Below are 26,652 nucleotides of genomic sequence, written 5' to 3'. Positions count from 1 at the left end.
GGCATGAGAGCAAGGTGCTGAATTAAAATGGCAAGCGGCAGGAAGGTTGAGGCCATGCTTGCGGACTGAGTGAAAGTGACGATTTTTGTGTTCAAAAATAATTCGACCTAATTTATAAGAAAATTCCAACAAAAGTATTCTGTCGATGCAATTGAAAACGTTGGTGAAACAAAATATGGAAGGAACTCGCTCTCTTTTTGATTTGTGGAAATGCATCTTTGGCACGCCTTAGACTTCCTCATTTCTGATCAGAAGTTTTTTTTAAAAAAATGTATTTTGCTGAACGATAATCTGGGCGCTTCCATCGACAAACCCGAGTGATCGTTCCAAGCCGGTACAACATCTGATAAAAAGGAGAAACGGGTTCCTTTCCGAGAACAAGGGGGTGTGCAAGCCCATCAACGGATTTACCACAGGCGCTTTTCTTCTGAGTGGCGGGGGCGACGCCTTGCACCGACTCACACGTGAGCAACAGAGCGCAAGATACGCGCGAGCGAGGAATGAGAAGATGCTGCAGAGGTGTCACTTCGAGTTCAGCGCTGACAGAGCCCATTTTGTCTGCGATTGGCTCGGTTTGCCAACTTCCCCCATCTGAATTGGGAGTGGCATCCCCTGAGGTGGGCGTTCAGTCGTGGCGCTAGTCACTTGTGTGGCCTCGCAGGAGAAGAGCAAGTGTCCAATTTGACTCGTTGTGTCCGCCTCCTGGATAACCTCCTCCTCCATCGGACGTCTGTGAGTGAGTAAACAATCTGCAGAAAAGCAGAACTTTCAACCGTCAATATTCGCTTCATGAACGTTTCCTCTGTGTGTCTGTGTGTGTGAAAAATTCAATTGCAAAGTGGATCGGGTCTATTTGTTTTTAAAGAAGCAGAACTGGGTCCAGCTTTGAACGCGAATCACGTCCGATTTTAATACCCGAACGTCAGTGTGTAGTGGACTGCCAAGTGGAGCGTGCATTGAGGGGAACGGAATACACATGAGAGGGAATAACATTGACATTGCAGAAAATTGGCGCGTTTCGCAGTTGTATGCATATTTATGCTTTTAAAAAAGGAAGTCTGTAGATTTGTGATCATGGTTATACCCCCCACTCCAAAATGAATATCTTCTAACGTGGGGTTGAAGTTAGGTGGGCGCAACATTCACATATTGAACAACAGGAACTGAGTTACCTGCTGAATAGCTCCACTAGAAGCTGGTATAATGGCTCATCCTTTCTTCCAGCTATAGCTGAATTTATTTTCCACATTCTGTATGAATTTGATTTCCCACATACATTAATTTATTTTCTACATTCTATATGAATTTATTTTACACATCTATGTTTTTCCCACACGGAATTTATTTTTCACATCTGTGTTTTTCCTATATAGAATTTATTTTCCACGTTCTGTATGTTTCCCGTACATCTATATGAATTTATTTCCCACATTCTGTACGTTGGCGATTTATTCCGTTCAAATTTGCTGGCACCAGGCGCATACGATCCGTGCAGATTGGCTTGCAGAAGGGATTGATCTAATTTGAGGGTGAATGTTGTAACTTTTAATCGCCAAAACACTCACATGCCAAATATCAGTGTTTCCTATTGCCAGCCAAGTGAGGGTGGCCGAAGGCAATGCCCACGTGAGGTAGAAAATGCTGCGAATACATCATGGTTCAGTCCGAAAGACAAATGAAACAAAAACATGTTAACGTTTCCTGAGGGAGTCTTCAGCAGCGCTGAGAAGTTGGACGCAGATGTTGACCTGTCTTCACAGATGCTGACTGATCTGTGGTGCCTGTCCAGCATTTTCTCTTTTCGACTCAGCTCTTCAGTGTTTGGTTGTTTTTTCTTTCTCGATACAATTGACCAGGGACCGTTTAGCTGAGGCTCCTTGTGTTTGTGTGGTTCAAAGTAACGCCAATAGAGCGAGTTCAATCCCTGCTCAGACTTGGGACCTGCCTCCTTGCCCTGCCCCTGAGGGTGGACGGCGGTGTCAAACCACCACTGAGAACAACTGCCAAGAAAGCAACTCTGGATGACGCATCAGCAGACAATTAGCCAAGAACCTGTCTTCAGGCAGAGCACACATAACCATATAATTTAGCATCTTAACTGTATTTCTCATACAGGGAAGACATGGTAACCCAGTGGTTAGCACTGTTGCTGCACAGCGCCAGGGTCCCAGGTTCGATTCCCAGCTTGGGTCTGTTTGGAGTCTGCACTTTCTCCCCGTGTCTGGGTGGGTTTCCTCCGGGTGCTCCAGTTTCCTCACGCAAGTCCCGAAAGAAGCACTTGTTAGGTGAATTGGACATTCTGAATTCTCTCAGTGTATCTGAACAGGTGCCGGAGTGTATCGGCTGGGGAATTTTTCACAGTAACTTTATTGCAGTGTTAATGTAAGCCTACTTGTGACAATAATAAAGATGATTGTTATTATTTGCAGAGTCAGGCCAGATGAGCTGTCACCCACTTTGTTATGTAAAAATCAATTTGTTTTTCAATGGACTTCTCACTAATGGGCCCTTGTTTAAAAGATAGAATATGAATATGAATCTGGAGCAGGAGTAGGCCACTTGGCCGGTCAAATCTGCTCTGCCATGCAATAAGATCATGGCTGATATGATCGTAACTCAACTCCACATTCATGCCTACCCCCAAAAACTTTTCACCACTTTGTTGACCAAGAATCATATCTTGCTCAGCCTTAAAAATATTCAAATACTCTGCTTCCCCTGCTTTTTGAGGAAGAGAGTTCCAGAGACTCACGATCTCTGAGAGAAAAAAATTCCCCTCAAATCATATTTAAATATAAATCATTCACTTTTTCAACCCAGATCCATAGTTCAGCCAATAGATTTTCAGAAATCACAGATCAATCGTAGAATTTACAGTGCAGAAGGAGGCCATTCGGCCCATCGAGTCTGCACCAGCTCTTGGAAAGAGCACCCTACCGAAGTACACAACTCCACCCCATCCCCATAACCCAGGAACCCCACTCAACACTAAGGGCAATTTTGGACAATAAGGGCAATTTATCATGGCCAATCCACCTAACCTTCACATCTTTGGACTGTGGGAGGAAACCGGAGCACCCGGAGGAAACCCACACAGACACGGGGAGAACGTGCAGACTCCACACAGACAGTGACCCAAGCCGGGAATTGAATCTGGGACCCTGGAGCTGTGAAGCAATTGTGCTATCCACTATGCTACCGTGCTGCCCAATAATTTGAATAGAAAGCTATTCTCTTTGATTTATGTTTGAGTTGATTATTCCCCATCAAAATATTCAGCCCCTTTCTCTAACTTGTACTTCGTGCAAGAGTTATGCACTGCTTGGAGACCAAATCTTTTAAAGTATTTCTTGTGACTGACACATGCCTGTATGGTTCCACATGCACACAAGCCTGTAAGTCCTGAGGTGCTGTTCGGTGAATTGGACATTCTGAACTCTCCCTCAATGTATCCGAACGGGCATTGTAGTGTGGCGGCTGGGGCATTTTCACAGTAACTTCATTGGAGTGTTAATGTAAGCCTACTTGTGACACTAATAAATGTTATTATGGTGGAAAAGAAATGTCTGGAAAATAAATTCTTAAATAATAGATATGTAAAAGGGATTGATCATGCATAGCATTCTCGTCATTGTGTCCGAATAATCTGAATTCCACTACTTATTTCCAATGTGTAGATACATGTGTCTATTTTCTGTATGGGATTGAGAGGGACACTATTTTGTCGCTAGCCGCAGCTCTTATTGGGATGTATGAGGAGGTAGAACAAGCTATAGCCCTGAAATTCTGTCCTGGTTTAATGTCTGTCTGGATTCTTCTCCTTTCTATTTTAACAGGCAGCAATTATTTTATTTTAAGTAGATTTATGTCTCTGCTCAGAATGGGGAGAAGGATTTCAGATAAGCACAAGCCTCGTAGCTGGGGCAGAGATCACATCAAGTCGAAAGGCAGTGGGTTAACACACACCAAACGCATGGCCCATGAATGCCCTGGGAAATGGTGAGGGAGCTGGAGAGGAATTCTCCAGATTTTTGATTCCCCTCGTTGGGCCTGGATTCTTCTCTTTAATGTTTCAACAACAGGAGTGGGGTGGTGGTGGTGTGGAGTCTCCAGCCATCATGAGCTTGTATAAATGATTATATATGTTTCCAAAACTTGCAGGGAGTAAGTGAGATTGCAAAGACAAAATGACGTTACAGTGAGTGCCATAGACAATAGTGATCTTCACTGTCACTGGGTCAAAATCCTGGAACACCCTCCCTAACAGCACTGTGGGTGTACCTACATCACATGGATTGCAGCGGTTCAAGAGTGTGGCTCATTGTCACCTTCTCAAGGGCAAATGCTGGGCTAGCCAACGAGACCCACATTCAGTAAGAGTATATAGAAATAAACATAGGTTGGAGTTTGAATAGAGTTGTATATATTGCTCCGCCTTTGTCGTCAGTAAGAAACTAATGCACAGCATTTGGACGAGCCCACCGACTGCCTTCAACAATAAATACTAAGAGTTAATAATCATGAGATGATAAAACAAGACATAAAACAAGCGAAGGACACTTTATATACTCTGCCAGTGTTGCTCTTTGAAACAGTGAATAATATATGCTATTTTTAGATATGAAACAGAGTAACAAACACATGTTGGACTTAACCGTAGATTGAAATAAAACTCTCACAACTGCTTTAGGCCGATGGGTTTCATATTAGTTGTCAACTGCAGCAGTTCTATAAGGCCAGCAGGCTGTCTTCCATCTGATACCAGATTTTTGTTGCCATACTATCAGATTATTTGTGTCGTTGCATATGTTAATAAATGAAATAAGAAATATGTTCACACAATCTTTTGGAAATTCTGCCGAGGGACCTGAGCATGTTCAGATATAGTCCTGGCAATTCGCATTCGTGTTTGCATTGTAACCACCAGTTAGAAAAATTAGAAAACCACAGTTTTAGACTGATGACTTGATATAATTCTCGGCTTTTCTTTAACAAAATGGCTAACGGTCAACATGTGACGGTGAGAAATGTGACATATTACTTTGATATTTGAATACTTTGTGTCCCAACATTTAACTGATATACAAGTTGGGAAGAACAACCACTGATGTAATTGTCTTTCACGTTGAGAAGAACGACCACTGATATAATTGTCTTTCATGTTGAGAAGAACGACCACTGATGTAATTGTCTTTCATGTTGAGAAGAACGACCGCTGATGTAATTGTCTTTCATGTTGAGAAGAACGACCGCTGATGTAATTGTCTTTCATGTTGAGAAGAACGACCGCTGATGTGATTGTCGTTCATGTTGAGAAGAACGACCGCTGATGTGATTGTCTTTCATGTTGAGAAGAACGACTGCTGATGTAATCGGCTTTCATAGCCACATTATGTCCCAAAGTGCTTTACAACTAATTAAATACTTTTGAAGTATCATTGTTTTGTAGACACTTGCATAGTGAGGGGCGGCAGCCAATAAATGAGATAAGCAGAAAATCCTGGATGGAGTCAGCAGATTGGCCAGCGTCTACGGAGAGAGCAAGAGTTAATGGCCGAACCTTTACAGCTCCTTTGGGGTCAGGCTTGGAGGTGGGAAAGCTGACAAAATAGCATGGGAAGTCGTTGAGTGGTATGCCTGTCGTCTTCCCACCGCTATACCATCTTGCCAGTGGTGGGGAAGATGGCAGGAGGCTTGGCCACCTGGGGCCTAGTTGAGCCAGTGAAGTCACCAATTAGAGGCCCTCCTCTGCTGATATTTTTGACCCACGGAGGAGCCTTGCTGGCAATAGCTACCCCCTTGGTATAGGCGCTGCTTCCCCTCAGTGAACTGACCTGCCAAGGCATGGCTGACAGACCCCATTGCCCCCGTGCTCCAGGTGGCCACTACTTCTGACAAAGGGTGATAGATGTGAAACATCAACGCTATTTCATGTTCCACTGATGCTGCCAGCTCTACTGAGTATTTCCAGCATTTTGTTTCAAATTTCCAGCAGCTGCCATACTTTGCTTCTGTAAATGAGATGAACCACCAGTTTATCCATTTCCAATCGTGTTGTTTGAGAGATGAGTGCAAGCCAATACTGGGAGGATTGGCCTGCTCTCCTTTGAATAGTTTGATGTGATCGTTCACATTCGTGCCTTAGTTTAATATCTCAACTGAAAGATGGCACCTCCAAAAACTAAACACTGTCTTTGACGCTTCGCTCTGCGTCAGCCTCGATTGTGAGACCTGACAAGCAGTCTTCTGACTCACAGACAAACCAAGCTGTCATGTACAGTAGCATATGTTATAATGCTGTACCTCATCAAAGCTGTTACAGCGAGCTATTTTCAGAGTGCAGCGACTGCTATGTTAGCAAATGCAGCAGCTGTTCTGAAGCAGTACCGTTCCACAGATAACAATGAGAGAACCTTTCAGTTAGTCAGTAGCTGCTGGTGGGTTTGCCCTTCTTGTTTTACCAGTCACATTTACACCAAAGTTGTTTCCCTTGGGGAATGACAGGCAATGCATCACTGGAACTGGTACTTCCCGTTTTGACCCTTGCTTTATGCAGAAGGTGCTACCACGGTGTGTCTTTAACCCGTATGCGGTGGACAAATGACTGCGAGTCGGCTTTGTTAAATCAGATAGTGTTTATTCACACTCAGACAGTGTTACAGTTAATCAATCACTCCATCAACACCAAGTTATGCTCAGAGTACCAAAAGTTCATACTGGACCTTAACTTAACTTTGAGTGACTAGCAAGCATCCAGACAGATATTGGCCTTTATCTGTGCGCTGTCTCCAGTAGTCCTCGATGTTCGATCCTCGGTCTGGTCTGATGCTCTGGCTCTGGCCTTCCTTCTGTTGGTGGCGCGATGGTCCTCCTTGTGGTGGCTGGTGAAGTTCACCGTTGTTCCATTGCTGTGGCTGGCTGCTGCAGAGAGAGATTCTAAGGTGGTGTGGCACCGTTTAACCTTCCGGGATTTCAGGCCCTTTTGGGCGGTCCCTGGGTCATTACAATCAATTGATCAGGATTCGATCACCCTGATCTATCAAGCCCAATCAGGGTTTGCCACATCAATTTTGGGGTGTGCACTCACTGGCCATGTCTGCAGGTAATAGGGATATAGGCTTTCCAAATAAGGAGTATAGATGCCGCTGTGTCTGGTAAACACGCGTGATTGACTGGATAGTTATCTTGTTCCTGGGATGGCCTAGAGATGGCCTTTTTCCTGTGTATTGCGATGTCTAGGCTGCAACTTGCTCATCAATGTTTATTTAAACTGCAGCCTGCTTGACCTTATACTTGGCCAATTCTCCCAGCATCCTTTGAAGGATGCCATCTTAGGTGGCCGTTCGGCCACACTGAGTTATCTCAATATGGTGTCTCCGTACATAGCCTCAGTACTCCTGATTCCCATCTCCTGATTGCTATTTAACCATTCCTGATATATATCATAAATTCACTCTCCTCCATGCGTTGAGGCTGAATAACAAGTTTGTATTCACTGGCAAGGCTGTCAGGTGATGTTTAACCTGAGATATTGGACAACTGTCTTTGGAATCAGTCTCTGGCATAAGTTAGCAATGGAGTGGGGAAAAAGATGAAAAAAGATTATGGTGTCTTATGTTGGCTTGTTGGAAGTTGATGTATTGACCTGTACTACATGTGTGTGAGGCTGTGACAACTTACTCAGGAAAATGAAAGTCATCATTGTAAATTATATAGATCCTCCACATTTGTGGTCAAATCCAGAATGTGATGGTAATGAGTAAGTTAGTTAACTTTTTTTTGGTTATTCATATGCATTCTTTGCTCTTTCAGCGCCGTGCCAGCCCTCATCACACACATTACTGCTGCAAAGTCCCTTCAGCCAAAGCCAAGGTGCAGGTTTGCTTATCATCAGTCAGTGCTTCCTGTGTATGGAAAGTGCCTAACCATCCTTGTAGGTAAGATACAAATTCCCAGTTTTTCCATTCTTTTTCTTTCTCATCACACCAATGTTCAGATTGTATCAAGTGCTGGATTAACCTCACACCTAAAATTTAAACCCTGAAGGAGGTGTAGTTAAAATTCACTGGGATGACACCAGGGCAGCATGATAGAATTATGAGGACACATTGCTCAGACTTGCCTCGTGTTCCCTTGAGAATGGAAGGTTAAGAAGCGAGCTGATTGAAGCGTTTATGATGGATGAAGGCAAACTTTGTTTTGGGAGAATCTAGGTCCGAAGGTGCACTTAGATTTGGGCTGTAACCGGGGTGATGTCAAAAAACTATCTTCACACGAAAGGTAGTGGAGATCTGGTATCTTCTACAAAAGGTTGTTGAGGCTAGCTTAATTGAAAATTTCAGAATTGAGCTTGATCCAATTTGTTTGTCATATTAAAGGATATGGAACAAATGCAGGTGGATGGAATAGAGATCGAGATCATCCCAGATCTAATTGATTTGCAGAACAAGCTTGAACGATTAAATGATCCACTCCTGTTCCAAAATCACAAGGAATGTAGGATAATTTCCCCGTCGACTCCCAGAGCCCTGCAGCCATTTTATACTCTTAACGAGCTTTGATTGGCATAAGGCGGGATGTCCGCCCATCAGTTGGGAGGGTGTCTCACCTTGGAGAGCTGCCGAGCTGTCCAATTGGCCGGCAGCTCTCCAGCAACAGTGCTGCAGTGGCTGGAAAAGGCACTACATGGAACTGCCAGAGCCCCGAGGTCCCAGGAACTGGAGGCCCAGGTAAGCGTTAGGAGTTCCAGAGTGGGGAGGATAGGGAAAGCCTGGGGAATCTGCGAGGGGTGTGACGGAGCATAAAATTCTGGTATTTGGAGCCTGTTTCTGTCTGATTCTACAAAAAGTTGGCATAAATGGTCATGTGGATGCAACACACCACATTAGTTGCAACGCTTGCAACTAATTCTTCAATAGTCTGAAGTATAGCTGTGACACCCCCCCCTCATCCCACCTCAAATAATACTAATGTCAGGAACAAAGAAAATTAACACTTGAGACTGATATTTATATGTTATTGTAAAATCAGTTCTATATGGTTAAAAGTTGGTACAAATATACCAGAAAAGTAAGGTGTCGTTAACTCTCAACTTTCAGACTCTTTGAATAATCAGTCAGTTTGGGGACAGATTATTTTGGGTACAGGTAGTACAGTGGTGGTGGGGCTATAGTTTTACATGGTGGTGGAATTTAAAGGCTCATGACAATTGAAGAGAAATTGTAGAATACGGAAACACAGATTTTGACAAGCTTTCAAAAGATTGAAGATTTCAACTCACTGGTGGTCTTTCCTAAGGCTGAAGGTCAGAAGAACTAAGAGGTCACAGACAAAAGTGAAAGGAATTGACAACTGATGAGTGAGATGACTTGCTGACCTTTTACTTTGCATCTGCTGAAGTGGACACCATGCTGTATGATTCGGTTAGAAGGAGAGTGGCGCTATTTGACACTCCATGGTACGATCCGTCAGATCAGTACTCCATCCTATCTGGAAGGGAACTGATAGCCTTGTTTTTAATGTTTCACATGATATAGGCATCGCCAGCATTTATTGCCCATCCCTAATTGCCCTTGAGAAGGTGGTGGTGAGCACGTTTCTTGGATCGCTGCAGTCCCTGTAGTATAGGTACACCCACAATGATGTTAGGGAGGGAGTTCCAGGAGTTTTACCGAGCTGCAGTGAAGGAACGACGATATATTTCCAAGTCAGGATGGTGAGTGGTTTCGAGGAGAACTTGACGGTGTTCCCATGCACCTACTGTCCTGTACTTGTAAATGGTAGGAGCCACAGGTTTGGAAGGTGTTGTCTAAGGAACCTTGGTGAGTTCGTGCAATGCATCTTGAAGATGGTGCACACTGCTACCACTGTTCATCGGTGGTTGAGGGAGTGGATGTTGAAGGTGGTGCATTGGTGCCAATCACGCAGGCTGCTTTGTCCTGGATGGTGTTGAGCTTCTTGAGTGTGGTTGCAGCTGTCAGGCAAGTGGGGGGCATTCCATCACACCCTTGACTTGTGTCTTGTGGATGGTGACGAGACTTTGGGGAGTCAGAGGGTGAGTTACTGTCAGCAGAATTCCCAGCCTCTGATCTGCTCTTGTAGCCACAGTATTTATATGTCTGCTCCAGTTCAGTTTCTGATTCAGGGTTAATGATACCCCTCAGGATGGTGATAGTGGGAGATTCAGCGATGGTAATGCCATTGAATGTCAGGAGGGGAAGGTGGGATTTTCTCTTGTTGGTGATGATCATTTCTTGGCACTTCTGTGACATGGACATTATGTGCCACTTGCCACAAGTCTGAACTGACCATTATAATCACTCAATGTACCAGTCTGAAATGCCTAGTAATCAATGTGTCCTTACATCTGTGGGCACAAGTTTACTTCAACCTCCGACTCTCACCTGAATCTTGTGAAGTCAATTCCCCTCAGTTTGATATGGTAGTGTAAAAGTCCTTTCTGTTTATTTTTGTTCCCATTTCTTTTATTTTATTATTTTGGTCCCTGAACCCATAATCAGGATGTGCCTTTAAGCGGAGGACTCAGGGTTGAAGCAGCCTGCTTGTCAGGACACTGTGGTTCCCAGGTTTTATTTTGGGAGGGGAGAGGCCAGACTCCTCAGCGCCGAGTGGATCTTGGGAACCAGGTTTGGAGGGAGTCAGATCGATTAGTTAACTGGCAACCAGTAGCTTGGCCAGGCAAACTGTTCTGCCTGACAACAGTCAGTGATTGGTTTCCGCGTGATGTTTTCAGAGAGAACCTGGCAGAAATGTTTAGGCCTTGGAAGTGAAAGGAACACTTTCTCTCTCTCTCTCTTTTCTGAAGTGAAAAAAACGCTCTATTGGTCTGAAAGCAGTGAGTTCCCGGCACATCCTTTGCTGTGAACCTGAAATGATGCTGAGCCTGCAGAGAATGGAGAAAACTTTGCCAGAGAAAACCATCTCAAGGCTAGAAGGAAGGAGTACCAAACAAAAGCCTGAACTTCAGATAGACATTGTTTGGAAGTCATTCCAGTGAAGTGCATCAAAGATCCTTATCCGTCTGTTTTTATTCATATTTTTTTTTCCCTTTCCACCACCCTTTCCCCTCTGAGTTGTGTGCATGTGTAGAGAGTGGGGCGAGATAGGAAGGGGGGATTGGGAATGATGCAATAGATAGTCAGTTACATTTTTCTGTGTTTAATTATAATACTGTATATAATAAAAGGTTACTCGTGTTAAACTTACAAATGTGGTGAGTGTAGTTTATTGGGCTCAACCAACGATGTGTATTTTGAATAAAATCTAAGTTCACCTGTTTTGCCACTCCGGGTCAAGTGGGGCTGGAATTGACTGGGTACTACCCCAGGGTGTTATGTCAGTAGAACAGTGGGTATGTTACTGGACTAGTAACCCAGAGGCATTGCGATGTGAGCTCAAATTCCACCTCGGCCGGGGGGAGAATTCAGATTGAATGAATAGCCAGCATCCGGAATGGTATCCGTGAAACTACTGTCTGGTCATATTTCACTCATGTCTTTAAGGAAGGAAGTATTTCCCAACCCAGTCTTGACTGAATGTGACTCCAAATCCACAGGAATGTAGTTACCTCTGAACTGAGCTGGCAGGCTTATATTGTATTCAAGAATGTGGTTCACCACCACCTTCTTAAGAACAGTTAGTGATGGACAACAAATGTTGGCCATGTCAGCAATATTGCCATTCTGTGAGAGAATCAGAAATTGTTGTTACAAGGAAAGTGTGCTAATGTTGGGAAATTTGATTGCTGGCACCTTGGCAGCCGGTTGGGCTATGCTGGCTGTTGATCGCCCTGCCATGTCTTCTTTCATGGAATGCCACTACAGGCATGACATCTTTTTCTTTAGGCCGAATCAGCGTTGTCGTTGCGCTATTGAATTCACTGTCCCAGTTTCTTTTGGCAGTAGAAACCTCTGTGTGTGCTAATCCTCTGTTGACTTGCGATATTACACCACTGGTTGCAGATAAGGGGCTGGATTCTCCACTGTCGGGATTCTCCGTTCCTCCGGCAGCCCGGGAATTTCTCGACGGCGTGGAGCTGCCCACATTGGGAAACCCCATTTGCTGGCTGGCGAGACAGAGAATCCCGGCGGCGCATCTCACCAGAAATCTGGCATGGCGGGACGGAGAATTCCGCCCAAGGACTTTGGTGCACTTATGGCATGGGGTACAGGGGCTTCTGATGCAGCCAGACCCTGCCTGATTCTCATACAACACCAAAAGCAGGACTATTGCCCATCGACTCCTCCCTGCAAAATACTGAGATGCTGGTGGCAGAAGGGCCACCATTGGGAAAAAGAGGTCACAGAGCAATTTGAACAAGGTTCCTGAAATTGTAATTGGTAGAAAAAGAAAAGAAAACCTTGTAGGAGTGGAATGGCCTTAAAACAGTAATTTAGTTTTTTTACTTTGCCTTTGAAACTTTCTCCTCAGCTGACCCCCTCCTGACTCTGGATTCCCATTATATACGGCCATGATTTCAGACTGCCAACACTGACTGGGCACTTTCCTCAAGATTTCATTTCATGGCATCCCGCTTTCAGTCACCTTACGGCCACATGTTTGGCTTTGGTCTCCTGACCAGCCCATCCTCATGTTGTACAGCTTTATCACAACAATTATCAAGCAAACATCCTCTTAATTTCCTGCATCTTGGTTGTGTAAACTTCCTGGAGATTGCCATCTCGTGGTGCAACAGCCACAAAAAGATAGAAGACACATTGACGCATCAAGCATGCATCAGTCGAATTGTTTCCATGGGCATTTTCCTGCAGCCACCCCTAATCCCACGAGAAATGCAACGTCCGATGCATTTCGCCATGAGAGCTGTGTTCTGCAAAGAGGCATAACGGAATTGAAAAGCTAGCCCTGTTGTTCCAAGCAGAACACTGCATGAAAAAACAGTTGATGCCTCCCATGCTAGCTTCCACATTGTTGGATCCATCCAAGTCACTGCACGGGTTTGCTTCAGGAAAGTGATAACTGCTTTGTCTGTAAAGGACAATGCAGCCATTAATACACGTCTTGTGGAGAAGAGGCATCAACTGGACAGGGCACATGGCCTTCAGCGGCTGGCTGGATCCTCTCAAGTTCAAAGACTTTCACTTGATACCCCAGTCAACACTGGGATTTATAAGACCTTTATGAAGAACATGGGTTCGCTTTTGGATACTATTAGGATGTAATCTAACAACAAAACTATTATAATAGAATGATAGAATAGGAACTAAGTTACAGCACAGGAGGAGGCATTCTTTCTACTAGAACAATGCAGCTTGTGCCACCCTCCTGCCCTTGTAACCTGGCACTTTTACCCCTTTCACCTGCTTTGTTCCAATTCTCTTTTGAAAACCTCAATTGAATCTGATTTTGCCACACTGTCTCAGGCTGTATTCCACAACATAATGACTTGTGAACTCTACTCTGAACTCAGTGAGGGCAATGTCGGATTAATGGCTGTTGTCATTTATCGCCCATCGTGTCCTAAACCTGTCTTTCGCACACCATGATGCCTCATTCTGATGTTGTGGTTCACATTAAAGTAGTGCTTCAGCGTGCTGGTTCACACTGCACACATTTCGACAAGATTCCACCTCACTTAGTGCCTTTCAAGGTTAAAGAACACAGGCTCCATTTCACAAAAAAAAACCCATGGACAACTAAAGAAATTAGGGACAGCAAAAAACTAAAAAAAGGCTGACAAAAATGCAAAACATAGCACAGATCCGGACGAATGGGACAGATATAAAGACCAGCAAAGGGTTACAAAGCAGCTCTTCAGAGCTACTAAAAGGGATTGTGGAAGGATACTTGCAAGGGACATCAAAATTAATAACAAGAACTTTTATAATTATATAAAGGGAAAGTGGGTGGTGAAGAGCAACGTAGGCCCACTAAAAGCTGAAAATGCAGACATTGGGCAGGATTCTCCGACTCCCCGCCGGGCCGGAGAATTGCCGGGGTTGGGGGGGGGGGGCGGGGGACGCCGGCTGCCCGATTCTCCGGCGCCGGTTTGTCTGCGGGGGCATGAATCATGCCGTGCCGGTCGGGGGCCATTGGCAGCGACCCCCCGGCGATTCTCCGGCCCGCGATGGGCCAAGTGGCCGTCCGTGTTCGGCGGGTCCTGCCGGCGTAAAATACACCAGGTCTGTACCGGCGGGACCTGGCTCTGCGGGTGGCCTGCGGAGTCCTCGGGGGGGGCGCGGGGGGATCTGGCCCCGGGGCGGGGCCCCCATGGTGGCCTGGCCCGCAATCGGGGCCCACTGATCCGCGGGGGGGCCTGTGACATAGGGGCACTCTTTCCCTCTGCACCAGCCGGTGTAACAGTCCGACAGTCCACCTTGGCCGGCGTGGAGAAGAACCCCCCTCCGCATGTGCTGGGATGACGCCACCACACCCTGGCGCTCCCGCGCATGCGCCAACTCACGCCGGCCGGCGGAGGCCCTTCGGCGCCGGTTGGCATGGCGCCAACCCCGCCGGCGCCGCCTAGCCCCTGAAGGTGCGGCGGATCCACACCTTCCGGGCAGCCCAACGCCGGAGTGGTTCACGCCACTCCTCGGCGCTGGTATGGCCCGCCCCGCCGGGTAGGGAAGAATCCCGCCCATTGTCAGTGATAATGAGGAAATGGCAGACATGTTGAATATTTACTTTGGCTCAGCGTTTACAGTTGAAAAGGAGGATAACTTGCCTGAAGTCTTGAAAAAATTTATAGTCGATAAGAGTACAGGGACTTAATACAATTAATGTAAGTACAGCATCAGTAACTAGGAAATTAGTGGAAGTAAGGAGTGACAAATCACTAGGACCTAATGGCTTCCATGCAAGGGTATTAAAGGAAGTAGATGCCCGCACTATGATCTTTCAGAGTTCCCTAGATTCAGGAGTAATCACTCTGGATTGGAAAATTGCACATGTCACTCCACTTTTTCAGATGGATGAAAGGGGGAAATCAGGGAATTACAGACCAGTTAGCCTAACGTCTGTAGTGGGGAAATTGCTGGAGTCTATATCAGGGATGGGGTAACTGAACACCTTGAAAAATTTGGTTGATCAGGGAGGGCCAGCATGGATTCGTGAAGGGAAGGTTATGCCTGACTAATCTTATTGAATTTTTAGAAAAGGTGACTAAGGTAGTGGACAGGGGAATGTCTGTGGATTTTATTCATATGGATTTCCAAGAGGCATTTGATAAAGTCCCAAGTAAGGAACTGTACCTAAGACAGAAGCTCATGCAGTTGAGGGCAAATTATTGACATGGTTAGGAAACCGGTTGAGTGGCAGGCACCAGAGAGTTGGGATAATGGTTAATTACTCTAATTGGCGAGAGGTGACTAGTGGTGTACCACAGGGATCTGTGATGGGGCCTCAATTATGCACATTATTCATTAATGACTTGGATGAAGGCATAGAAAATCATGGGTGGGATTCTCTGCGAACCGGCAGGGTGGGCCGCCCCGAAGGCGTCATCCCAGCGCATGCGCAGGGGGGTTCTTCTCCGCACCGGCCATGGCCGAGGTTGACAGCGGCCGGTGTGGAGGGAAAGAGTGCCCCCATGGCACCCGTGGATCGGTGGGCCCCGATCGCGGGCCAGGCCACTGTGGGGGCACCCCCCTGGGCCAGTTCCCCCTGAGGACTCTGCAGGCCGCCCGTGGAGCCAGGTCCCGCCGGTAAGGACCTGTTGTGATTTATGCCGGCGGGATCCGCCGAAATCGGGCGGCCACTCGGCCCTTTGCGGGCCGGAGAATCGCTGGGGGAGCCACTACCAACGGCCCCCGACTGGCGTGGCATGATTCCCGCCCCCGCCAAAACCCCGGCGCTGGAGAATTTGGCAACTGGCTGGGGGTCGGAGAATCCCGCCCCGAATATCCAAATTTGCTGATGATACAAAGTTAGGTGGCATTATAGACAGACTAGATGTTAGTATAAAATTGTAAGGAGATAGTGACATTGCACATGCTGACTCAGTGCCAGGGACCCAGGTTCAATTCTGGCCTCAGGTGACTGTCTGTGTGGAGTTTGCACTTTCCCCCCGTGCCTGCGTGAGTTTCCTCCACTTGCTCTGGTTTCCTCCCACTGGCCAAAGATGAGCAGGTTAGGTGGATTGGCCATGTTAAATTGCCCCTTGGTGTCCAAAAGGTTGGGTGGGGTTGTGGGGATGGGGCGGGGGAGTGGGCCTAGGTGGGATGCTCTTTTGGAGGGTCGTGCAGGCTCAGTGCGGTGATTTGCCTCCTTTTGCACTGTAGGAAATCTGTGATACTGGTTGAATGGGCAAATTGTGGCAGATGGAATTCAATGTAACAAGTGTGAGGTTATCCAATTTGGACCAAAAAAGGATGGAGCAGAGTACTTTCCAAATGGAAAGAGGTTAGGTGTGGTGAATAAATCCTTAAAATGCCACGAATAAGTGCAGGAAATAATCAAAAAAGCTAATGGAATGTTAGCCTTCATATCTAGAATATAAAGACACAGCGGTTATGTTGCAGTTATACAAAACCCTGGTTATACTGCAAATAGTTCTGGGCACCACACCATAGGAAGGATATTTTGGCCTTGGAGGGAGTGCTACATAGGTTTACAAACATGGGTGGAGTTACGAGGAGAGAATACTCAAATTAGACCAGTTTTTACTCGAATTTAGAAGGTTAAGCATTGATATGATCGAAGTACTCAAAATATTAACAGGGAAATGACGGGTAGGTAAAGATAAACAATTTCCACTGGTTGGAGATTCTAAAACTAGGGAACATAGTCTATATATTAGGGCTAGACCATTCAGGAGAGATGTTAGGAAGCACTTCTTCGCTCAAAGGGTGGGAGAGGTTTGGAACTCTCTCCCACAAGCAGCAGTTGAAACTAGATCAGTTGTTAATTTTAAATCTGAGATAGATAGGTTTTTGTCAAGCATAGTTATTAAAGGGATATGGGCCTAAGGCAGGTAAATGGAGTTAGGTCACAGATCAGCCATGATCTCATTAAATGGTGGGACAGGCTGGAGGGGCTGAATGGCCTACTCCTGTTCCTATGTTCTCTCATTGCTCATGCTATTTGTAAGGTGGTTGTGCAGTTCCCTAAATTAAAAATGAAATGAAATGAAAATCGCTTATTGTCACAAGTAGGCTTCAAATGAAGTTACTGTGAAAAGCCCCGAGTCGCCACATTCCAGCGCCTGTTCGGGGAGGCTGGTACGGGAATTGAACCGTGCTGCTGGTCTGCCTTGGTCTGCTTTAAAAGCCAGCTCTTTAGCCCTGTGCTAAACCAGTCCCAGAAGCGTAGAATGCAGAAGTAGTTAGAATTAGAAATATCAGGGAAAAAATAGATTTATGATGGGAAAATGGAGAACAATCTCAAAAAAGACATCAAAAGTGTCATCAGAGATAGCATCATAAATAGCACCAGAAATATGACTGAAATAGCATCTGAATCGTACCAGGAATATCAGCGGCACAGTGGTCAGCACTGCTGCCTCACAGCACCAGGGACCCATGTTCAATTCTGGCACCAGGTGACTGTGTGGAGTTTGCACTTTCTCCCCGTGTTTGCGTGGGTTTCCTCCGGGTGCTCCGGTTTACTCCCACAGTCCAATGGTGTACAGGTTAGGTGGATTGCAGTGCGGCATGTGGCGCAGTGGATAGCACTGGGACTGCGGCGATGGGGACCCGGATTCGAATCCCGGCCCTGGGTCAGTGTCCGTGTGGAGTTTGCACATTCTCCTCATGTCTACATGGGTTTCACCCCCACAACCCAAAGATGTGCAGGTTAGTTGGATTGGCCACACTAAATTGCCCCTGAATTGGAAATAAATAAATAATTGGGTACTCTAAATTTATATTAAAAAAAAGGTTAGGTGGATTGCCCCTTAGATCACAAAGATGTGTAGGTTAGCTGAGGTTGCGGGAATGGGGCAGGGAGTGGGGTGCTCTTTCAGAGGGTTGGTGTAGACTCGATGGGCCGAATAGCCTCCTTCTGCACTGTAGAGATTTTATGATTCTTAATGATAGTGTTGAACAAGGGGCTAATATATATAGTGCTGAGTGACAGGAGATTAAGCATCTAGTCCTGTATGAATCAAGGTGAAAAGGTGTCCTTTTCCTCAAAACTTTGCAATATTAATTTCACAAGAATTCAATTTTAATATGAAGGCGCTGGACTAGTTTGTGGTAGGGATTCGTCAAGCAGAAATTATGATTCACTTCATAATCAGATAAATAAATAAAAATAATTGTGTGGTAGTTCCATAAGAAAGAATCTTAGCAAGTTGGGGGTGGATGTAGAAAGGCCAGATTGCAATCTACGAGCATTAAGGTCTGACCCTTGCTGGAAGGTTTTGCTAAGCTTTGCTCTTTGGATTTCAAATTAAGATTTGCAATCAGGTGCCAAAATGGTATCTAATTGGAATCTGTGTCAGCAACCTTGAATGATGCAATGGCAGTCGCAGACATCTCATCTTACATTGGGATCAGAGTGTTAGAATGTAAGTAGAGAGACGTCACCACAATTCAGACTCATAGACTCATAGAATTTACAGTGCAGAAGGAGACCATATGGCCCATCGAGTCTGCACCGGCTCTTAGAAAGAGCACCCCACCCAAGTTACACACCTCCACCCTATCCCCATAACCCAGTAACCCCACCCAACACTAAGGGCAATTTTGGACACTATGGGCAATTTAGCATGGCCAATCCATCTAACCCGCACACCTTTGGACTGTGGGAGGAAACCGGAGCACCCGGAGGAAGCCCACGCACACACGGGGAGAATGTGCAGACTCCGCACAGACAGTGACCCAAGCCGGGAATCGAACCTGGGACCCTGGAGCTGTAAAGCAATTGTGCTATCCACAATGCTACCGTGCTGCCCAGACGTATATGTAGCTAGTAGTAATTGTGCTGTGATTGGCTCAGTGGTTAGCACTGCAGTCTCACGGTGCCGAGGCCCAGGTTCGATCCCGGCTCTGGGTTACTGTCCGTGTGGAGTTTGCACATTCTCCCCGTGTTTGCGTGGGTCTTGCCCCCACAACACAAATATGTGCAAGGTAGATGGATTGAACACGCTAAATTGCCCCTGAATTGGAAAAAATGAATTGGGTACTCTAGATTTTTTAAAAAATTGTGCTGGAACAAAATATGAGTCTGATCCCATTACATTCCCTCAATGTGATGGATCACTGCATTTCCTCATGTTTGCCCAGAAAATTCCTACATTTCAAAACTGACCTTTCTTTACCAATTCTTCAGAATGTTTACGTGAGGAAACCACAGAAAATGTAGGGCTGAATTTTACCGGCTCCCAGGAGGCAGGCTGGGAGGCAGCTTCTGCAGTAAAACCCTGGGGTGCCCAAGGAGGTCTGGCAACCCTGTGATTGGCAGCATCAGGAACCTGCACGCTCTCCTAATTGGACAACTGACCCACAGGCAGCCAATTAGGAGGCCGCTTGTGCTAAAACCGCTATGTGGGCCCTGCTACCAGCAAGGCTGGATTTCGGACCAGCTTTTCACCCCAATATAGGAATCCCCGCTCAGCTGATAAAATTCAGACCACAATTACTAACGGGGATCTGTGGTAACTTTGTGTTCCAGACCCTGCATTATTGGAAGGGATAAATCTCTGCCTCACACCCGCCTGACTTGCGTCTCAATGAAATGTGTTTCAAGCTGGTCACATGCCGAAGCATCACATGTTTCAGTTACTTAAAGTCACCCGTTGGTTTTCAGCTATTTATTTGGCTTTCAATCTTAACTCGAACGCCTTCATTTAAAGAAATTGCCAAAGTTCTGGATGGTCACAGCCTCAAGCCACTTGCCTGGCTTGCAAAAGCCAACAGTTTGGAGGACTGCTGAAATTGGGTCGCCCTGCCCTCTGGCCTTAAGAGGATCTAGGTTGGGAATTGCCTCTGGCTCTGTACATGTGTTGGGAACTAGCCATTTTGATATCTAACTAAACTGAGTGTGACAGAATTCTATGGCACACTCCTGGAAATGGTAGTTTCCCCTTTCCTCAGCCTTCTTAAACCCAGCGAGGTTAACCGGTCCGTTTAATAGCGCATATATTAATGTTACATACCTCAGGGATCTCTGAGTTCCTCCCGTTCTAGCCTCCCCCCCCCCCCCCCCCCCCCCCCCCCCCCCCCCCCCACACACACACACCTTTCTTCATCCTGCCACTGACCGCTTTGACTAAACATTGGGTCACTTCAACCCTAATGTCAACTTCCAGACTCTGCTGATTTTGCATCTGTTAACTTGCCCGAGAAGCAAATTGTTTTTTTTTAGTACATTACGACACAACATAAATGCAAGTTGTTGTAAATGCAGTGTAGACAAGGACTTCAGCGGCTCAAGAAGGCAGCTCACCACCACCTTTTCTAGGGCACTTGGGGATGGGCAATAAATGACGGCCTAGCCAGCGACACCCACAGCCTATATAAATGATTATCTAAAAAAAAGGATTGACCCCACACACACACACACACACACACACAATTCATTCAGCTCCTGAAACTTCTTTGCAAATAAATTAAACTGAAACAACCTCCATTTCACCTATTTGGCTCAAACTTGTTCTTAAAGGTTTGATGATTCTTAATACTGTGGGGAATATAGCTTTTAACCACCAGCAGTGGTTAAATATTATGCAATGTTCAAATACTGTGGGGATCACAGAGAGATATGCACTGTGCAGAATGCTAATTAGATAAATCTAGGCTAAAAGAAAGTGGTAATTTTTTAAATGGCTAAACACGCAAGTAGGGAGTTTGAAGCATCTTTTAGAATCGGTGGATAGCAAGTTGATCGCTGTAAGTTCTTGTTCTGACTGTGGAAAACCTCTTTGATGTTTTATGCAAATTGTATCTATCTGCTTTGTAAAGGTGCTGTTTGTGGGTGACACTGACAAAAGCACATGTTTTTACATGTTTAGGAGTGATTGTTGTTTCAAACTTTCAGCTTTGCTGAGAATGCTGGTACAGCGAATTGTTGTCCATTGAGTGATCAACAACAAATTAGATGATAAAGAAACGCAGCAGTCTGAAATTGATCACTGCTGCGTCTGCCAAAAGCCTGCAGGAATGCTCAAGCGTCAGAGAAGGCAGCTTATTTTTGCCCAGGTTAAAGAGAGAGGAAGACGGGTGGTGACATCTTTCTGCTGGCTGTCTCCATGTTCAATTCCTCCCTCCTGAAGTGTCAGTCACTTTCACGAGTACCAGCAGCCATCCAGAATATAGCACCAGCCACAGCTGCCTCTGTGTGCAAATCCAGACAGTCTGGGCAGCCCATGCCCAGGGAGCCTGAGAGAGTCAAGGCTTGCTGTTCACTGTTCTCATTGTTCTCATCCAATAACAGGTATATCTTCCAGAGGACCACTGAATAATGCTAGGCTATTTCAATTTCCAGTTCAGGAGTTATCAAAGCTAACAAGTTAGTTATTGCTACTATTCAACAGCACATTCTATGGTTAGAGTTGATTGTAATGTCTTGTCAAGCGGCAAGTACTGTCCTATGTTCTACAGGTGACACTTTAGAGTGGTTTTGTGCCGTGGAAGGGTGACAGCGAATCCATTGGGAAAGTTACATTTTGGTTTAATATTCTATTTCTAAAGTTATATTTTTCAATGGAGCATGTTGAGCGGGGTGTGGAACTAACTAAATTGCTCTTGCAGAGAGATGTCGCAGGATCAAAGAGCCAAATGGCCTCCTGCGCTGTATTTTTTATGTTTCTATGATTCCGAAATCTGTCACAATTTAAATTGATGTAGTTTTACTAACACCCAGTGTGCGTGTTGTGTTTGTTGTTGCGCGACAGTTTGAACTGGTGCAGTATTACTAACAACCATTGTGCATGGTGCCCCTGTGCATGTTTGTCACAGTTCGAAGTTCTGTTGTGTTACTACTCACCTTTGTGTGTGTCACAGTTTGAACTGGTCACCGCCACTGACAATTGTGTGCATGTCTGTGTCTGTGTGTCGCATGTGTCACATTTTAAACTGGTATAGTGTTACTGACACTCATTGTTTGTTATTGTGTCTGTTTGTGTGTGTGCAACGTGCAAATTGGGGTTGAGTTACTGACATTTATTCTTTGTACGTGTGGGCATATGTCACAGTTCAAAATAACAACCATTGTGTGTTTGTGTATGCACATGGTGTGTCTGCATGGTGTTTGTGTGTGTGGTGTTACTCTAGAAGACAAATACTTCAGAATCGAGATGTTTGAGGTTAACCTGCAGAAATGATTTGTTGGAGTATGTTCTAGCTACATCCACCCACATGATTTGCAGATTGACCATCCCCATTACTGTATCACATGCACACTTTCTTCTATTTAACAAAACACTTGACACGGGTCATAATAGAGATGGAAGTCAAGAAAACGTTGAAGCAATATATCACTCTTCTTTCTTCCCATGCACTCAACCCTTGATCATTATTTGGAAACAAATTCAAAAGACCTGCTGGAAAAATGGATTGCATTTCACACACGATCTCGGAAATATAGGTGATCTGAACGATTTAAATGGCAGTTTCCTGGTAGATAAGGGGCGGGATTCACCGACCCCCGCCAGGCCGGAGAATCGCCGGGGGTTGGCGTGAATCCCACCCCGACACCAGCTGCCGGATTCTCCGGCGCCGGTTTTTCGGCGGGGGCGGGAATCGTGTTGCGCCGGTCGGGGGCCATTGGCAGTGGCCACCCCGGCGATCCTCCGCTCCGTGATGGGCCGAGTGGCCGCCCGTTTTCGGCCAATTTTGTCGGCGTGGATTAGACCAGGTTCTTACCGGCAGGACCTGGCTCTGCGGGCAGACTGCGGAGGTCTCGGGAGCGTGTGGGGGGAATCTGGCCCTGGGGGGGTGCCCCCACGGTGGTCTGGCCTGTGATCGGGGCCCACCAATCCGTGGGCGGGCCTGTGCCGTGGAGGCACTCTTTCCATCCGCGCTGGCCGTTATAAACGTCCGCCATGGCCGGCGTGGAGAAGAACCCCCCTACGCATGCGCTGGGATCACGGCAGCATATCTGGCGCTCCCACACATGCGCCAACTCGCGCCAGCCGGCAGAGGCCCTTCGGCGCCGGTTGGCACGGCGCCAACCCCACCGGCGCCGGCCTAGCCCCTGAATGTACGGAGGATTCTGCACCTTCCGTGCGGGCCGACGCCGGAGTGGTTCACGCCAGTCCTCGCCGCCGGTACAGCCCGCTCCGCTGTTTACGGGAGAATCCCGGCCCTTGTGCGTGAACGATCAGTTAAAAACAGACTTGAATTTATCTTGCATGACCTCACAATGCCTTAAAGAGTTTACATCGAATTAGATACTTGAAGTGCAACCACTGTTGTTTTCGTAGGAACATTACAGTCACTTTGCAAACGGCAAAGTTACAAAAGCAGAGACATTTTAATGACCAGACAGTCTCTATTTTTTACCTTAGCTGTAGGATAAATATTGAGCCCACCATCGCTCTTCATTTATATCAATGGAAGAAACATTAAACGGTCACTGCCAAAATGAAATTAAACTTATTGAGAGGATATTTTCCTGATTTAATTGGGATTAGAAAAAAAAGTGGCCATAATTATTAAGTCTGTAAATTCTAAACCATTAGCAAAGAGAATGACATATGTAACCATGACTACTCAAGTTTTTGAGCTGGCAGATGAAACATATCAGAAACACAGGGGAGAAATTATTGCCAGAGTTGCTATTATACAAATGGTCAACCTGCATTTACAGAATTCCTCGATTTTTGTAGCAGATTGATATCCCCTTTCAAATGAATGGGTGAATATTTCCATGGGAACAGCAGAGGGGAGTGAATTAGAAACTGACCGTTAAATTCACAATCAACCTACATTCAATTTTTTCTGCCTACGGATCTTAGTGACCCGCGCAGTTAGGCACTGTCAATCCAAAACTGTGTGGGTGTCAACCTATAGCACAAGACTGCTAATTTGCAATTAATCGGCAAGCTTGTTCGGGCTTCATGGATGGTTGGTGTTGGCGTGGGGGGGTGGGGGAACACCACATTAGATCAGTATGGAGGAGGCTGACACATTGCTTGGCCAGAGTAAAGGGAAATTGTGCTGTAGCTAATATTAACATACTGAGTGGAGTGAAATGGGTCCCAGGCTTCAGGCCACCTCCATCGCTCTTGCTAAGTATAATTGCAAATAACAAAGTAACGTACAGCGGCGAATTTTAGAACCTTACAGCACAGCAGAATACCATGAGGTTCATCGTGCCCCCGGCTTTTGGAAAGGGCTTTCAAATTAGTCCCACTGCCCTGCTCTTTCCCATTGCTCCGTAATTTTTTTCACCTTCAGAAATTATCCAATGTTATTGAATATAACTTTTCAATCTTGACCACCACCATTTCAGACAGTGTATTCCAGATTGGAACGGATCTGCATAGAAACAAAATCTCCTCATCTTACCTCTAGTTTTTTTTTCCAACTATCTCAAATCTGTTCTTTATCTTTACTGACTATCCTGCTAATGAAAACAACTTCTCCTTATCTACTCAGTCAAAACCCTGCATCATTTTGAACATATCAATTCAATCTCCCCTTAACCTCCTGTACTCTGACATGACCAGTAAGGCTTCTTTCTCCTCCATAATGACCCCTTTTTTGTTTTCTTTGTTTGTTTGTTGCAGCACAAACTTCCCCCTGCACCCCACAGGGCCATATGTCAATTGATTTTTACATTTGCTTTCACTGAGCACTGGCCTTTGTTTCCCTATTAGGGGCTGTTTAGCACAGGGCTAAATCGTTGGCTTTGAAAGCAGACCAAGGCAGGCCAGCAGCACGGTTCAATTCCCGTAACAGCCTCCCCGAACAGGTGCCGGAATGTGGCGACTAGGGGCTTTTCACAGTAACTTCATTTGAAGCCTACTTGTGACAATAAGCGATTTTCATTTCATTTCATATTAACACATTCTGCTATCTTACCTTTAATGCCACTATCAGCACCTTCTTCAGTCCTTAATGTTACCATTAACGCATCCTTTCTCCTGTGTCCATGACATCATTGTCAAGCTCTCCTTAGTTCTGATCTATCTCTGCCATCTATTCTGCACCACCTTCTCCTCCCCACCTCTCCAACTATATAATCCATCGCATTGCTACCTCTCTTCATAGCACAGTTGTTAGCACTATTGCTTCACGCGCCAGGGACCCCCGTTCGATACCCGACTTGGGTCACTGTCAGTGCGGTGTCTGCACGTCCTCCCCATGTCTACGTGGGTTTCCTCCGGGGGCTCCAGTTTCCTCCCAGAAGTCCCGAAAGACGTGCTTGTTAGGTGTATTGTACATTCTGAATTCTCCCTCAGTGTACCCGAACAGTCGCCAGAGTGTGGCGACTGGAGGATTTTCACAGTAACTTCATTGCAGTGTTAATGTAAGTCTGCTTATGATACTAATAAAGATGATTATTATTGAAGAAGAGCCATGCAGATCCGTTAACACCAAGCTGCTGCCAGATCTGCTGAGTTTATCCCAACATTTTCTCTTTTTATTTCAGTTTGCACTGTTGTGCTTTTTGTGAGGACAATGGAAGTATGAACAAATTCAAAATTCTTGTTAACTGGGTGCCTTCTGATAGATTTGATACACGGCGAAGTGTGAAATCTATGGGGCACTGACGAAATTGCCTCATTCATTCACATCACTGTCCTTTATATCTCATACTACATGCTGCGATTCATGGTTAGTCTCAAATACAGACAAGGTTCACCCAGTTAACCACTACACGTGATCAATTCTCAACAGTTACCAAAGGAAGCTAGAAATGTGTTTTTTATAAGCTACCAAACATCTTAGCTCAACAGTTTCAGCTTCATGGAACCCCCACATCAATGAATCATTTTAAAATGCTCTATGCAGGTACGACACTTGCAAAAGTTGGCACAGCCGCAGAAGTCCAGAATAAATATTAGCAAGTTCTGGAGATCCCCTATAAGTGTTGGTTAACACCAGGGATCCCCTGTTAATATTGCCATACCCCAGAGACCCCCATGTAAATATTGGAAACTCCCTTGGCCTCCTTGCAAATGTTGGCACACACCCAGAGACGTCCATCTAAATATTGCAGGTGCGAAATTCACATCTGTCGTGCATCTGGAGTCTCTGAACACCACCGTGCCAGCCACTCCACATGTCATACTACCTTCAGAAGAGCACTCATGTGGGCATGTTCCTAAGCTCCAGAAGAAACGGATCTGGTCAGATCATGATGTCGCACAGCCCTTCCCGCTGATGTGATGGCTATTTTCCAAATTTGGACAACAGAGGTCAATTCAACAAATTTGTGCATTTCTCACAGAAAATGAAGCGCTCAGCCTCAAGATAAGCCTTTTACCACTGTTATTTAAAGGACCAGTCAGCGACTTGCCAGTGACTTACACTGAGGCTGAGCTAGTGGAACTGCTGTGTTGTATTTTTGGAATTGTTTTTTTTTTAAGTTTGGTGTTTCCAGTCAGGGGAGGAGAGTAGAATACAAGACCCCCATGTGGGGGCATGTGGTGGCAAAGTGTTTCGGTCTACAACGTGGCCAAGCCATGGAGCAAAGGTTGCAGAGAGGGGAAGCTTTGCAAGGAGGAAGGAGGGGAGGTGGGCTTTATGCAGAAAGCCCTATCCACCAAGGTTTCTAGAGAGC

The 26,652-nt window shown here is 45.8% G+C and overlaps 1 protein-coding gene across 3 annotated transcripts in view; it reads left to right on the top strand.

The window, feature by feature from the left end:
- The first annotated feature begins 260 nt into the window (after nucleotides 1-260).
- Nucleotides 261-26,652, top strand: part of LOC140420956 (probable G-protein coupled receptor 174) — an 83,323-nt gene continuing 56,931 nt past the window's right edge. For 2 of the 3 annotated variants that reach the window (XM_072505153.1, XM_072505151.1), the window contains exons 1-2: nucleotides 261-736; nucleotides 7,813-7,937. The gene's annotated coding sequence lies outside the window, so the exon portion shown is untranslated. The remainder of the gene's footprint in view (nucleotides 737-7,812; nucleotides 7,938-26,652) is intronic. The other variant, XM_072505152.1, reaches the window with a different exon arrangement.

Source organism: Scyliorhinus torazame, chromosome 5 (assembly GCF_047496885.1).
Source record: "Scyliorhinus torazame isolate Kashiwa2021f chromosome 5, sScyTor2.1, whole genome shotgun sequence".
In the NCBI taxonomy this organism is placed as follows: domain Eukaryota; kingdom Metazoa; phylum Chordata; class Chondrichthyes; order Carcharhiniformes; family Scyliorhinidae; genus Scyliorhinus; species Scyliorhinus torazame.
Note: the sequence above shows the minus strand (reverse complement) of the source record. Positions and strands in the feature narration are given on the sequence as shown.